A 14633-nucleotide genomic window follows, 5' to 3' on the forward strand; every position below is an offset into this window, starting at 1 on the left:
CCTTCTAGTGTTTTCCAGGTTCTGTCAGTCAGGCAATAACTTTTCCTTACCCAGTTCTTGAGTACTCTTTTGAGTACCATTGTTGGTACTTTTTACCTTTTGTTTCCTTCCCTGTTTTCTATCTTTTAGAGTATTCCATTAAACCATTGTTGGCACCATATTTTCTACATAAAAAGAAAATTTTTTCTACTTTTAACCATCGCCTCTCAATCTTTTGGTTAAGATCAAGTGTAGTGTCTGTCCTTTCCAGTGTAGTGTCTTTTGTTTACAGTGACAGATAAGCTGACTGGGTTTACGAAATTAATTTCTTTTGGGCATAAGATTCCTAACTCTGATGCCAAGAGGAATTGTTTTGCTTTTCTTTGCAGGTTTCAACTCTGGAGCTGCAAGTAACAGAAGTAAGTTGATGAAGGGTATTCTTCCTTCAGCTTCCTCTTCTCTTCAACTGGGGCTGAAAGCCCCCCCCCCCACCAAGAGGTCCAAGAAAGGGAAGCCTGAATCAGCTTCTAAGGATAGGGACAACAGAAAAATGTATCCAGACTGCTAGCTCCTTTAGCTCCTACCACCGATCCCCCATCAGAAATTTCAAAAAGGTCAGATCTGACTTCTTCAGATCCTACATCCTCAAAATCTGAGTCACTTCAATTCTGGTCACCCTGATACTTAATGGAGTTAATATTTATTCAAATTCCTTCTCCTTTTCTGTAGAAGACTCCAAGGAAGCACTCCAGGCTTCAGTCTGCCAGCTCCTCCCTTAGGTCCTCCAGGAGCTTGTCTGAAGCAGAGGTGGATACGATGATGAGGAAGTTGCTCAGATCCATATGGAGTAATTCAGTCAGTCTCCCATTGGACCCATGAGCCTGCCCACTGACAACTTGCAATTAATTTCTCCTCTGATCCTTTCAGTGGTTTTGGAGCCCTCTGAGGCGAGATCCTTATGGGTGTCCTTGTCTGATCTGAAGATGGGTCGTTTTTTTTTTTACTCCAGCCACTTTTCTGAGCCATCCTGCTCTGATGCTTTGGAAGCAGGAGGACTCTTTGAACCAAAGTGTTGGCACCAGCTACAGTCGGTTGAAGTCACCTCCGAAGTTTAGAGCCATCCTTGCCTCTCAGTGATTCAGGGCTGAATAAATCCGATCTTATCCATCCTCAGGAAGGAGGCATGGGGGGGATTTAGGGTTTGTTGCCACAGGGGACTTCTGCTCCAGTGCTGCTGGCTTCTGTTTCACCTAGGCTGTATGTCATAGAGATGGAGAGGGCTTTCTCTTTGCCTAGACAGACATCCTTGCTCCTCTTGGGTCCCATTTGTTTACCTCCAGCTAGACTTAGTTCTGATCCTCTCACTTTTATTCTACTGGGACAGCCAACCCCAAGTCTCCAGCCATTTGCTCAAGGCTCCCCTGTTACTTCCAGTACCTCACCAGACCCATCCCACTGATGAGGTCCCTTGGAAGAGAACATGCAAAAAGTACACACCTTGATTTCCATCAGGAATCTCTCGGTGAAGACACTGACTTCACTGAAGCTGAAGGGTTTTCAGATATCCACCTGAGGACATCTCCTTTGGAAAAATACTACAACTTCTATATCCACCTGAGGACATCTCCTTTGGAAAAATACTACAACTTCTAAAACCGAAAGGTGGTTGGTCTTCTAACACCCTTTCCCAGGAATAGTCTGTGTTCCTGGAGGCTTTCGGTTCTGACCCAGCTAAGTCTTGGGTGACCAGCTGATGAGCTAATACACCTTGTCTCATGCTGTGCGTGGAAGGACCCAGATATTGTAGAGCCTGTCCCCAAGCACCCAGATAGAATTTTAGCCCCCTCAAAGGACCGAGCACACTGGAGCAAGGGGGTCCCAGTAGATGCCATGGTTGTTACAGCAGCCACTAAGGAAGAGCTCACAGTGCAAAGCTTATCTTTTCTCCCCCTTAACAGGGAGTCTAAGGTATTGGACAGCTTTGGTAAGCGTGTTTACTCTTCAGCGACCTTTGGCCTGCTGTCATTGAATTATTTGGCACATTTCACAAGGTTGCAAAGAGATTTGACTAAAGAGCTCTCCAAATCTCTTTCCAGGTGCATGTCTGTGGAGAACCAGAACAGGATCTCTTCACAGCTGGCCACACTTCTGTCCATATCTAACATGTCGATGAGGTTGATATCCTATGCTGCAGAGGGTACCTCATGGATGGTGGATTCGGGTATAGCCATCAGGAGGCATGATTGGATGCGTATGTGATTTTGCACAGCCATTCAAGTCTTCCTTCATCAGTGCTGCTTTTGGTGGATCTTCCTCGTTTGGCCCAAAGGTGAAGGAAATGCTCTGCAGAAGTGAGCAAGATAGGAAACCCTTGTCTGCCGTTGGGATCTGTTTTTCTACTCCTCAAAGACTTTTTTTTGTTGGAATCGGTGAGGAGGCAGGAAAACGTAGTTTCACAATTCCCAGGGTCCTTTTCGAGACTCACGGGAAGATAAGAGTTCTTCCCTGTACCTCTGGGAGCACTAACAGAAGACGCTACCCCCACAGCGGAGGTGGCCCGCAGAACTAGGGATGTTCATTGTGTTACACTGCTGCAGTCCTTACACTTGGGTTATCTGCCGTCAGGTGGTCCCGCAGTTGGCCAGAGTTCCAAATTCTTGGTCCGGCGTCTGTTGACGTCGCTTCTTCCCTGACGTCAGAGCACCAGGGGTATAAAAGATGCAGCCGACGCAATTTTCTTGCCGCGCGGTGCCCGAAGCAGAAGCAGTTCAAGTGCTGGTCGGCCAACTCCTGAGATTTTCAATTCGAATTTCAGAACCGAAGTCTTCTATAAAGTACCCCATTGGGGAAACTTTTTCTTGCCTCAGATTGATGTCAGTAAAAGTAATAATTGTATTTCTTGTGGGAAGCAAATGACCTCAAGGATTTTCATTCTTACTGTATTCCATGCCTAGGCGCAGACCACAACGTCACCGGTTGTCTGTTTTGCGCTAGGTTTAACAAGCGCACTATTAAACGTCTGATTTTGCCCGAAATTATTTTGGCAGAAAATTCAATTACACCATGCCGTCGGAGCAACCAATGACCGGACTACACAAAAAGCGCAAAGACAAGGACAGGCATCTTAAGACCCAGACCTGACTACTAGCCCTCTGCTAGGCCAGTTGCCGGTTCTCAGGTTTTCAGCGAGGCGCCTTCGCAGCCCCTGACTACCGCTGCATTAGAACCACAGGCTGCCTCAGACAACCACACGGAGATGGCTGGGCCTCCGGATACTGTACCTTTAGGCCCTACCGAGACTATTCCTTCAGAGGGATCCAGAGCAATTGAACAGCCCTCAGCTGCAGAAGGTGTATTCAGACAGACTACACTAACTATCAAAATCTTATACTAAGTCTAAAACTCCTTTAAAAATAAAGAAGCCAGTACAGCATTCACCAGGACAGGCCTCCATGCCTAAGAAACAGATGCTGAAAATGGCCGAAGACTTAATTACTCTGATCAGGGGTTCCCATCCCCCTCCTGATAAAAAGCCTAGATAGGATGAAGACTGACTCATCTGAACAGATTTCCATTTCCTCTGATTCCTCAGCAGATCAGGAATACTCTTTACCCCCATATGAGGATTCTGATGCTGAAGAATCTATCCCTTCAGCCTCTCCTCCGGAGGACTACTCTTTTGGGAAAACCTTACATACTATGAGGGAACATTTTCACTGAGAGGGCCACGATTACTCAGAATCCAAGAAAAGGCTCCGAGCGTTCCTTTTATTGCTTCAGCACAGACCCCTTGCTATTCCGCCAGTATTAGACATTGTGGATGATTTGTACTCTGAATCTAGTTTAAATCCTGATTCTTTACCTCCAGCCCCAGTCAAACCAGCAGATACTAGAGTCCCTGACTCTCACAAATTTCTTTACAAAAGCCCTGTTGCTGACCCAGAAACCATTTCCCAGGGTCCCAAAGGGGTTAAGGCCTCTACAGCTAAAAATCCAGTTCCCTCTGATAGGGATTCTAGAGCATTAGACAGATGGGGAAAGAAACTTCTGCAACTCTAGCAATGAGGGCCTTAAATTGCCAGTTTCACATGCTGAAATATCAGCAATACTTGATGTCTCATTTAAAACAAAAAATGCTTCCAAATTCAGAGCTTCCTGACTAAGGAAATGCAGGATTTATTGCATGCAGCAGAACAAGTGGGCAAACATACTTGGCAATGTGGATTTGATTCATTAGAAGCCTCTTGTAGAGCAGCAGTTACAGGGTCTGTCATCCGTAGGCATGCTTGGTTAAAAGAACAAAGTTTACCTGACCATGTTAAAGCAAAATCATTGGATGCACCTTTACAGCAGGATGTTTTATTTGGAGTTAAAGCAGAAGAAGCATTAAAGAAAATGGAGGCCAAGGCAAAATTTATGCAAACGGTGAAGGACTTCTTACAGGTTCAGCCCCCTCGTTTTAGCAGAAATTGGCCAACTAAAAATTGGTCCTTTCCAACTACAGACAGACCTCAGAGGGGCAGATACAGATACCCAAGAGGCAGAGGTCAGCCACAAGGTTCTTACAAGCCTCGCCAATGGGGTACTTCAACCCAGAAAGGAGGGGAAGACTGGCCACAACCTTATAGGAAACCATCCCAATGACTTTCCCCCTCCAGCTGCCGAGCACCTCTCTCTCTCTTGGCAGCTCCCTTGGGAGGAAAACTAGCACTTTTTGCACACAATTGGCATTTGATCACCCAAGACAAATGGGTTCTAAATATTGTATCTCAATGTTGCAGGTTCCACTTTCACACTTTGCCAAGGCTAAAAGTGCCAAACCTGCCACCAAATCAATGGGCAGAGGCTCAAAAACAAATTACAGCACTCCTGGACATGAGCTATTCAAGAGTCACCAACACAGGAACAAGGATTTTACTCGAGACTCTTTCTGGTTCCCCGAAAAGACAAAGCCTGGAGGCCCATTCTGGATCTTTCTGCTCTAAAAACTTACCTGGAAGTTCCCAAATTCAGAATGTTGACATTACAGCAGCTTCTTCCCATGCTGGGTAAGAAGGCTTGGCTAGTAACGTTGGACCTCAAGGAGACTTACCTGCATGTCCCTATCAGACAAAATTGCAGAAGATACCTCAGATTCTTAGCAGGTTCAACGCATTACCAATTCTCTGCACTGCCCTTTGGCTTATCTACTGCGCTCAGGGTCTTCACAAAATGTCTGGCACCAGTAATTGCATTTTGCAGACAGAGGAATTCAAATATACCCATACTTGGACAACTGCCTTATTCAAGCAAAAAGCAAGGACCTTCTTCTAAAGCATCTGGCATTTGTAAAAAGCTTACTAAGTTGCCTAGGGTACACAGTAAACGAAAAGAAGCCAAAACTAGTGCCCTCACAAGAGATAATATTCCTGGGTGCCAGCTTAAATACAACGGCCTAGATGGCTTATCTCACACCAGACAAACAAGGACAACTGACAATACTTTTAATTGATGGCAACAAAAACCCAACTCCCTGCAAGAAAAATTCTGCAGGCCTTTGGGTCCATGGCATCTTGCATACTACTAATTCCATATGCCAGACTGCATATGAGGAAGTTACAATGGTATCTGAAAAGCGTATGGACTCGGCACTGCCGCAGTTTGGAAGCAAGAATACCGCTCATTCCCTGCCTTCAGCATGAGTTTCAATGGTGGGCACAGGCATGTCACCACAGCAAGGGGACGGCCTTTTACTTAACCCACAGCCAGGCAGACAATAACAATGGATACATCAGATTACGCCTAGGGAGCATACATGGCAGGACAATGTATCCAGGGCAAGTGGACCACAGACCAAATGCATCTCCACATCAATCAAAAAGAGATGCTAGCTGTACAAAATGCCCTGACAGCTTTCAAGGACCTTCTGCATCCAGGACAACTGCTACTAAAGACTGACAACACAGTGATGTGGTACATAAACAAGCAAGGGGGCACACATTCCTTCCCCCTATGCAGACAAGCAATGACTTTGTGGAATATAGCACTGACCTATCAAGTTCAACTGCAAGCACAATTCCTGCCAGGAAAGAAAAATACACTGGCAGACACCTTAAGCAGAAATATCATGGATCCTTACGAGTGGAAACTAAATCCACAAGTATTCACAATGATAACTCGGAAATGGGGGAGCCCAGACCTAGATCTTTTTGCCTCCCCACTGAACTGCCAACTACAGAAATTTTGCACAAGGACATACCACACACAAGCGTGGAAAGTGGGCGCCCTATCATTCAGTTGGAAAACACTAAAAGTTTATGCCTTCCCACCACTGCCTGTCCTAACAAAGGTACTCCTGAAAGCCAGACTAGAAAAGCCACAAATGATCCTCATTGCTCCGGACTGGCCACGACAGCACTGGTATCCAATATTAAGGAACATGGCTAAAGGCTCAGCATAGACTTCATCTCTAATACCTCATCTTCTGACTCCGCAAAACAATCGGATCCTACACAGCCAGCTCAAAACCTGAAATCTGGCTGCATGGCAGATTACTTAGCCAAACAGTCAACACTCCTCTCTAAAGCTGTTATGGATGTCATTTTGGAGGCCAGGAGGCCCAGCACCAGGAAATCATATTCAGAAAAATGGAAAAGATTCTGCGCCTGGAACCAGGCTCAAGGCCTAAACCCTCTTGTCCCAAATATTCCTCAGATATTACAATACTTAACCGATATGCTGGACAAAGGCCTTTCCTTTTCATCCATTAAGCTCCACGCTTCTATTTCAGCTCATTACAACACGGATCCTCCTATTTTTTCACATCCATTACTAAGACAATACCTCAGTGGGGCTAAAAACATAAGACTGCCCTGGAGAGCACCAACACCAACTTGGGACCTCAACTTTGTTTTGGAAAAACTTACTCTACCACCTTTTGAGCCAGCCATTTCAGCAGAATTAACTTTTGTCATGGAAAACTGCCCTGCTGCTGGCAATAACTTCAGCACGGAGAGTCTCAGAGTTACAGGCACTAATGGCAGTGGAACCTTTCATAATTTTTCATCAAGACAGGGTTTCCTTAAGAACAAACCCTACCTTTATGCCAAAGGTGCTATCCAGTGTGGCTCTTAACCAAACCATTCATTGCCCACTTTTTATCCAAATCCCCAGAATAAAGGGGAGAGGCTTCTGCATTCATTGGACATACACAGGCAGTTACGTTTCTACTTGGACAAAACAAAAGCTTTCAGAAAATCTGAGCAACTGTTTGTATCCTATGCTGCAGGATCACAGGGAAAGGCCATTTCAAAACAGACCATTTCAGAATGGATAGGACACTATCAATTTCTGCTACACACAACATGGAAAAACTGTGTCTAGTAACAATAGGCCGCATTCTACCAAGGCTACAGCCACCTCAGCAGCCTTTCTTAGAGGAGTACCAACCAAGGATATTTTGGAAGCTGCAACGTGGAGTTCAGTGCACACCTTTACCAAACATTACCACTTGCCTCTATACTCCAAATCCAGAGCTGGTTTTGCCACTGCAGTTCTGCAGGGCCTCATAGCCACTCCTAACCCTATATAGACCCAGCCACCCAACCTCCGCTTTGGGATTCAACCCAAGTGTAATGACTGCAGCAGTATAACACGATGAACATAGTACAGTTTTGTACCTACCACAAATGTAGATGTTCGAGTGAATACACTGATGCAGTCCAGGTTACCCTCCCTCCAACCCCATTTTCTTAGCTGGGACTTATCTATACCTCTCTATCCTTTACAACCTGTGGCATATTTGCTTGTAGCTATAGGTGTTGTTTCTTATTTTACATATGTGTTATTAGCAATATGTATTGCCTACCTATTTGGGGGCACCTGACATCTGGGGCAAGAAAAACTGAAGAAAATGGCGTCTGCTGCTTCTTTTATACCTGTGGCACTCTGATGTCAGGGAAGAAGTGACAGCAACCGACGCCGGACCAAGACTTTGGAATTCTGGCTGACTGCGGGACTGGCTGACAGCAAATAACCCAAGTGTAATGAATGCAGCAGTGTATTCACTTGAACATGTACATTTATGGTAGGTACAAAACTGTACTTTTCTGGGATTCCTTCTCAGACCCTACCAGCAGCCCTAAAATGTTGCTCAATTGGTGTTTGCACCATGAAGCCTGGGCATCCATCTCACAAGATTTTTGCATGCAGGGAATTGTATCCAGACGTCATTTTATACTATTTTCCCAAATTCCCCCTTCAAAAATTAAAAGAATCCCTCCTATCCCATCCAGTCAGTGAGGTAGCAGCCTTGGAAATAGAAAAGCTACTAGAAAAGTAATCCAGAACCTACTCAAGATTCTTTTTTGTGCCAACAAAGACAGGACTTGACCCATTCTAAGTCTTGGAAATCTAAACCAATACATGTATTATTAAAGTTTCCGGATGATCACGATTCAGTCCATTTTGCCCCTGCTGCAAAAGGATGATTGGATGTGCTTAATAGATCTTCAGGATCCATAATCATCATCAGCCCCCTTTTTCTCATTTTCTACATGGGGTCAGGGAATCGTGTTAACTGTCGCCATCTCTCTGTTCAGTGCCACACTCCTGCTTTTTGACACTCGTGCCTGACTGTCACAGATGTTTCACACAATCCATCCACCTCTTTGCTGGATGTCCTTGTTTCCTCTTGCCTTCTTCCTGTCTGTCTGAAATCTTTTTCACACACTTCCGTTTTTCTGCATATATATCCAAACCACTACAATCTGTTTTCTTTGATCTTTTCTCCGGTTGGGGTTACATTGACTTCTGCTCTTATGTCCTCATTCCTTCATCTGTCCTACAGTGTGCATCCTACCACCCTTCTCAGGCACTTCATTTCCATCACTTCTAGCTTCTGCTGTACCTTTACTGCCCAGGTTTCTGTACCATGCAGCAGTACTGGTCGCACCACTGTCTTGTACACCTTGCTTTTCAGCTTCTTTGGCATTCTTCTGTCGTAGTACACCTGATGCTCTATGCCAGTTGGCTGCAGCCCCTCTGATTCTTGATTTGACCTCTTCATTCAGACTTCCCTTCACCTCTCCAAGATACTTGAAACTGTTTACCTGATGTTCACCGTGCATACTGCTGCAGTCATAACAGATGGGTTTTCCTGCCGTCAGGCGGGTCCTCGGTCGGCCGAATTCCAAAGTCTAGGTCCGGCGTCGGATGTTGTCGCTTCTTCCCTGACGTCAGTGCAACAGGGGTATAAAAGAACCAGCCGACGCCATTTTCTTCAGTCTTTCTTGCCGCGCGGTGCCCGAAGCAGAAGCAGTTCGCAAGTGCCGGTCGGCCAGCTCCTGAGATTACGAACATTTTTCAACCGAAGACTTCTTGAAAGCTAAGTACCCCGTTGGGGAAACTTTTCTTGCCTTAGACAGATGTCAGACAAAGTTAATAATTGCATTTCATGTGGGAAGCAAATACCGCATAAGGATTTCCATTCCCTCTGCATTCCTTGCTTAGGCCCAGACCACAACGTCTCGGCCTGTCATTTTTGTGCTACATTCAACAGACGCACTAAGCGTCGGGCGGAGTTCACCCAACACTATTTTGGCAAAAAATTTAATTACATTATGTCGTCAGATACACCGACTCCAGTTTGAGTAAAAGACGCAAAGATAAGGACCGACATATGAGGTCCGCGACTTCTACCGACACCACGCTAAAGCCGACTACAGGTGCTCCTGTTCTCAGCGAGGCGCCTGCGCAGCCCCTGACTACCGATGACACTTCATTAGCGGTGTCTTCTGTGCCAGAGGTCGCAGGCTCTTCGGCCCACACCCCGACTACAGATACCGAAGCCACTCTTGGTGGGGAAACTCAGAGTTTAGACAGGCCTGCCACCTCTCAAGGTGTCTTCAGGCCTTCTTCTTTTTCCATTAAGGCTTTCACTAAATCTAAAGCAGCCATGCATGCTAAAAGAACAAGCTCCACAGGGACCCTCTCAAAGCCCCATGCCTAAAAAGCAGATGCTCAAAATGGCTGAGGATTTGATTAGTCTTATCAGGGGTTCTCAACCCCCCTTGGACAAAAGGCCCAGAGTGGAGGAAGAATACCCTTCCTCGGACCAGGCCTCCATTACTTCAGAACATTCTGAGGACCAGGAACATTCATACTCCCCTTTTGAAGATTCTGATGCAGAGGAGTCCATTCCCTCTGTCTCCCCCCCTGAGGATTACTCTTTTGGGGAAACCTTGCATACCTTGAGGGAACACTTCCACTGGGAAGGCCAAGAGTACTCAGACTCCAAGAAAAGGCTCAGGGATTTCCTCTTGCTCCCTCAGCACAGGCCTCTGGCTATACCTCCTGTCTTAGACATACTAGATGTGTATTCAGAGGCCAGCCTTAACCCAGATTCTTTACCTCCAGCTCCAGTCAAGCCTGACTGGTATTACCGGGTTCCTGATTCACACCAATTTATACAAAAGCCATGCGGCTGACCCAGAAACTATTTCACAGGGTCCCAAGGGAATTAAGGCCTCCACTGCCAAAAATCCATTACCTTCAGAGAGAGATTCCAGAGCTTTAGAAAGGTGGGGGAAAAAGGTATACACCTCAGCCACCTTAACCATGAGGGCATTAAACTGTCCGTTCCATATGTTAAAGTATCAACAGTTTTTGTTATCTCAGTTGAAAAGCAAAATGTCACAACCTGAACCAGACTTGAAGGAGTTGCAGGATTTGTTGCATAGTGCAGAGCAAGTGGGTAAACATACCTTGCATTGTGGTTTTGATGCTTTACAGGCCTCATGTAGAGCTGCTGTTACAGGATCAGTCATACGTAGACATGCTTGGGTCAAAGAGCAAACCTTACCAGATCATGTCAAAGCTAAATTACTAGATGCACCTCTTCAAAAAGATGTATTGTTTGGTGTTAAAGCTGTGGAGGTATTAAAGAAAATGGAGGAAAAGGCAAAATCAATGCAAACAGTGAGATTTCCTACAGGTACAACCTCCACGTTTCAGTAGAAATTGGCCTTCAAAAAATTGGTCCTTTCCAGCCACGGACAGACCTCAAAGAGGTAGATACAGGCGCCCGAGGGGTAGAGGGCAATCTCAAGGATCATTTAGAGGCAGACAATGGCAAGCACATACACCAAGAGGTGGTGAGGATAGTTCACAGCCATTCAGAAAGCAGAACCGATATCTTTCCCTTTTGCATGCCAAGCAAGGCTCAAATGGCAGCATCTTTAGGCGGAAAACTGGCATTATTTTCGAAAAATTGGCATATTGTCACAAAAGACAAATGGATCCTGGACATTATAGACATAGGTTACAGATTCCACTTTCACACCCTTCCAAAAATAAGAGGCATGCCAAACCTGCCACACAATCAAAGGGCAGAGGCACAAGAACAAATTTCAGATCTCATGGACATGAAAGCTATTCAGGAGGTACCTGCACAAGAACAGGGTCAAGGTTTTTTTCCAGACTATTCCTGGTACCAAGGAAGGGCAAAGATTGGAGACCTATTTTGGACCTATCCATCCTAAACACATATTTACTCGTGCCAAAATTCAAGATGCTCACATTACAGCAGCTTCTTCCCATGCTGGGCAAGGAGTCTTGGCTGGTAACATTGGACCTCAAGGAGGTATACCTGCATGTCCCAATCAGACAAGATTGCAGAAGATACTTCAGATTTCTTGCAGGTTCAACCCATTATTAATTCTCTGCATTGCCCTTTGGCTTATCTACTGTGCCCAGAGTGTTCACGAAATGCCTGGCATCAGTAATTGCCTTCTGCAGACTTCAAGGGATACAAATATACCCATATTTGGACTACTGCCTGATCCAAGCAGACAGCAAACACATACTTCTGAAACACGTGGCGTTTGTAATAATGTTGAATTCTCTGGGATACACAGTCAACAAAAAGAAATCAAGACTAATACCCTCTCAAACAATTTTCCTGGGTGCCAGCTTGAATACAAACACCCAGATGGCCTACCTCACGCCAGAGAAACAAGGGCAACTAACTCAATACTTCAGAAAACTGGCAACCTTCACCAGGCTGACTGCAAGGAAAATCTTGCAGGCTCTGGGATTCATGGCATCTTGCATCCTGCTAATCCCATGTGCAAAGCTGCATATGAGGAAACTTCAATGGTACCTAAAAACGTATGGTCTCAACACAGCCACAGTTTGGAAACAGTTATACCACTGATTCCATGTCTTCAAAAGGAATTTCTGTGGTTGGCTCAAGCATGCCAAAGAAACACAAGTCTCCCATTCTGCAAGTCTCAAGCAAATCAGGTCATCACAACAGACTCCTCGGACTACGTCTGGGGGGCGCACATGACAGATCGGTGCATTCAGGGCAAATGGTCACAAAAAGAAAAGCACCTACACATCAATCAAAAGGAAATGCTAGCAGTAATAAATGCTATTCTGGCTTTCAAATACCTACTGCATCCAGGCCAGCTATTGATAAGGACAGACAACACCACAGTGATGTGGTACATAAACAAACAGGGAGGAACCCATTCATATCCCCTATGCAGGCTAGCCATGTCTCTTTGGAACATGGCTCTGGAATTACAAATCCAACTTCAAGCACAGTTCCTGCCAGGCAAGGAAAACACGCTGGCAGACAACCTGAGCAGAAATATGACAGATCCACACGAATGGAAGTTGCATCCTCAAGTTTTTACAAAGATAATTCAAGCATGGGGAAGGCCAGACATAGATCTCTTTGCCACCCACAGAAATTACCAATTGACAAAATTCTGCTCAAGGACCTTTCATCCACAGGCCTGGAAAAGTGGACACACTCTTTCAGTTGGACAACAATGACAGTTTATGCCTTTCCACCTCTTCCTCTGCTGCCCAAAGTTCTATTAAAAGCCAGAGCAGACAGGCCAAAGATGATTCTCATTGCTCCAGACTGGCCAAAACAACACTGGTACCCACTCCTGAGGAGCCTGACGCATTCCCCACCATGGATCCTGCCTCTAATGCCTCTTCTACTGACTCAGCACAACTTCAAAACTCTTCACAGTCAGCTGAAAACACTAAATCTAGCTGCATGGAGGATTCCTTAAATTCACAACAGACCCTACTCTCCAAGGAGGTGCAGGATGTCATTTTGGAGGCTAGAAGGCCTTCTACTAGAAAAGCCTACTCTGCAAAATGGAAACGGTTTTGTGCCTGGAATCCAGAAAAAGGGTCAGAATGCTGGAATACTGAATTTACCTCAAATATTACAGTACCTAGCTGAGATGCTAAGCAGTGGACTTTCATTCTCCTCCATCAAAATCCATGCCTCAGCCATTTCTGTAGAATACAACACTGATCCTCCTTTATTCTCTCACCCTCTCTTAAGACAGTTCCTCAGAGGGGCTAAGAATATAAAACCCCCAAGGAAGCAACCAGTACCTGCTTGGGACCTCAATTTTTTTCTAGAAAAAGTGACCCTGCCTCCTTTGGAGCCAGCTGCTTCAACAGAACTGCAATACTTGTCATGGAAAACAGCCTTCCTTCTGGCTATTACCTCAGCACGCAGGGTTTCGGAACTACAAGCCCTCATGGCTGTGCAGCCTTTCATCATTTTCCATCAGGACAGAGTTTCCTTATGAACCAATTCTTCCTTTATGCCAAAAGTAGTATCAAGGGTAGCCTTGAATCAGGCTATTCACTTGCCTACCTTTTACCCTAATCCACAAAACAAAGGGGAGAGACTACTACATTCCTTGGACATTCACAGACAGCTCTGCTATTTGGACAGAACAAAGCCTTTCAGAAAATCAGAGCAACTCTTTGTGTCCTGTGCTACAGGTGCTCAAGGGAAGCCTATTTCCAAACAGACAATCTCAAAATGGATAGCCCACTGCATACGCTTTTGTTACTCCTTTCATGGTAAAACTGTACCTACAGGCATCAGATCTCACTCCACAAGGGCCACAGCTACCTCTGCAGCTTTCCTCAGGGGGGTTCCTACCAAAGATATTTTGGAAGCAGCCACTTGGAGTTCTGTACATACTTTCTCCAAGCACCATCACCATTATACTCCAAATCTAGAGCGGGCTTTGCCACTGCAGTCTTGCAGGGCATCCTGGCCCCTCCTAGTTCCGCTTAGTGCCCACCACCCCTTTTTTTTTTAGCTTTGGGATTCTACCCATCTGTTATGACTGCAGCTGTATGCACGATGAACATAGTACAGTTTTGTACCTACCATAAATGTAGATGTTAGAGTGCTATTACAGCTGCAGTCCAGGTTTTTCTCCCTCCTTCCCCTCTTGGGACAGGCCTAATGGCTAACACCTCCTCATACAACCTCATTGAGGTATTCTTTTATGGTGTATTTGCTTGCAACTACTGTTTTTTGATTGTATTGCATTGCATTACTACATAATTTCATGTTTTGCCTTCCTTCCTTCTGGGGGCACCTGACATCTGGGGCAAGAAGAAAATGGCGTTGGCTGGTTCTTTTATACCCCTGTCGCACTGACATCAGGGAAGAAGCGACGACATCCGACGCCGGACCTAGACTTTGGAATTCGGCTGACCGAGGACCCGCCTGACGGCAGGAACACCCATCTGTTATGACTGCAGCTGTATTAGCACTCTAACATCTACATTTATGGTAGGTACGAAACTGTACTTTCCACTATCTTCCCTTCAGTCTC

The 14633-nt window shown here is 45.5% G+C and overlaps 1 protein-coding gene and 1 non-coding gene across 2 annotated transcripts in view; both read left to right on the forward strand.

Moving 5' to 3' along the window:
- The window catches only part of DHPS (deoxyhypusine synthase), a gene marked incomplete in the record, with an annotated part of 571286 nt that overhangs the window by 222352 nt on the left and 334301 nt on the right, over positions 1-14633 (forward strand).
- Positions 199-380, forward strand: LOC122812420. Its single transcript, XR_006366420.1, has one exon. It is a non-coding gene; the product is annotated as a U2 spliceosomal RNA (small nuclear RNA).

Source organism: Protopterus annectens, chromosome 9.part0 (genome assembly GCF_019279795.1).
Source record: "Protopterus annectens isolate FY-2018-M chromosome 9.part0, PAN1.0, whole genome shotgun sequence".
NCBI lineage: Eukaryota > Metazoa > Chordata > Ceratodontiformes > Protopteridae > Protopterus > Protopterus annectens.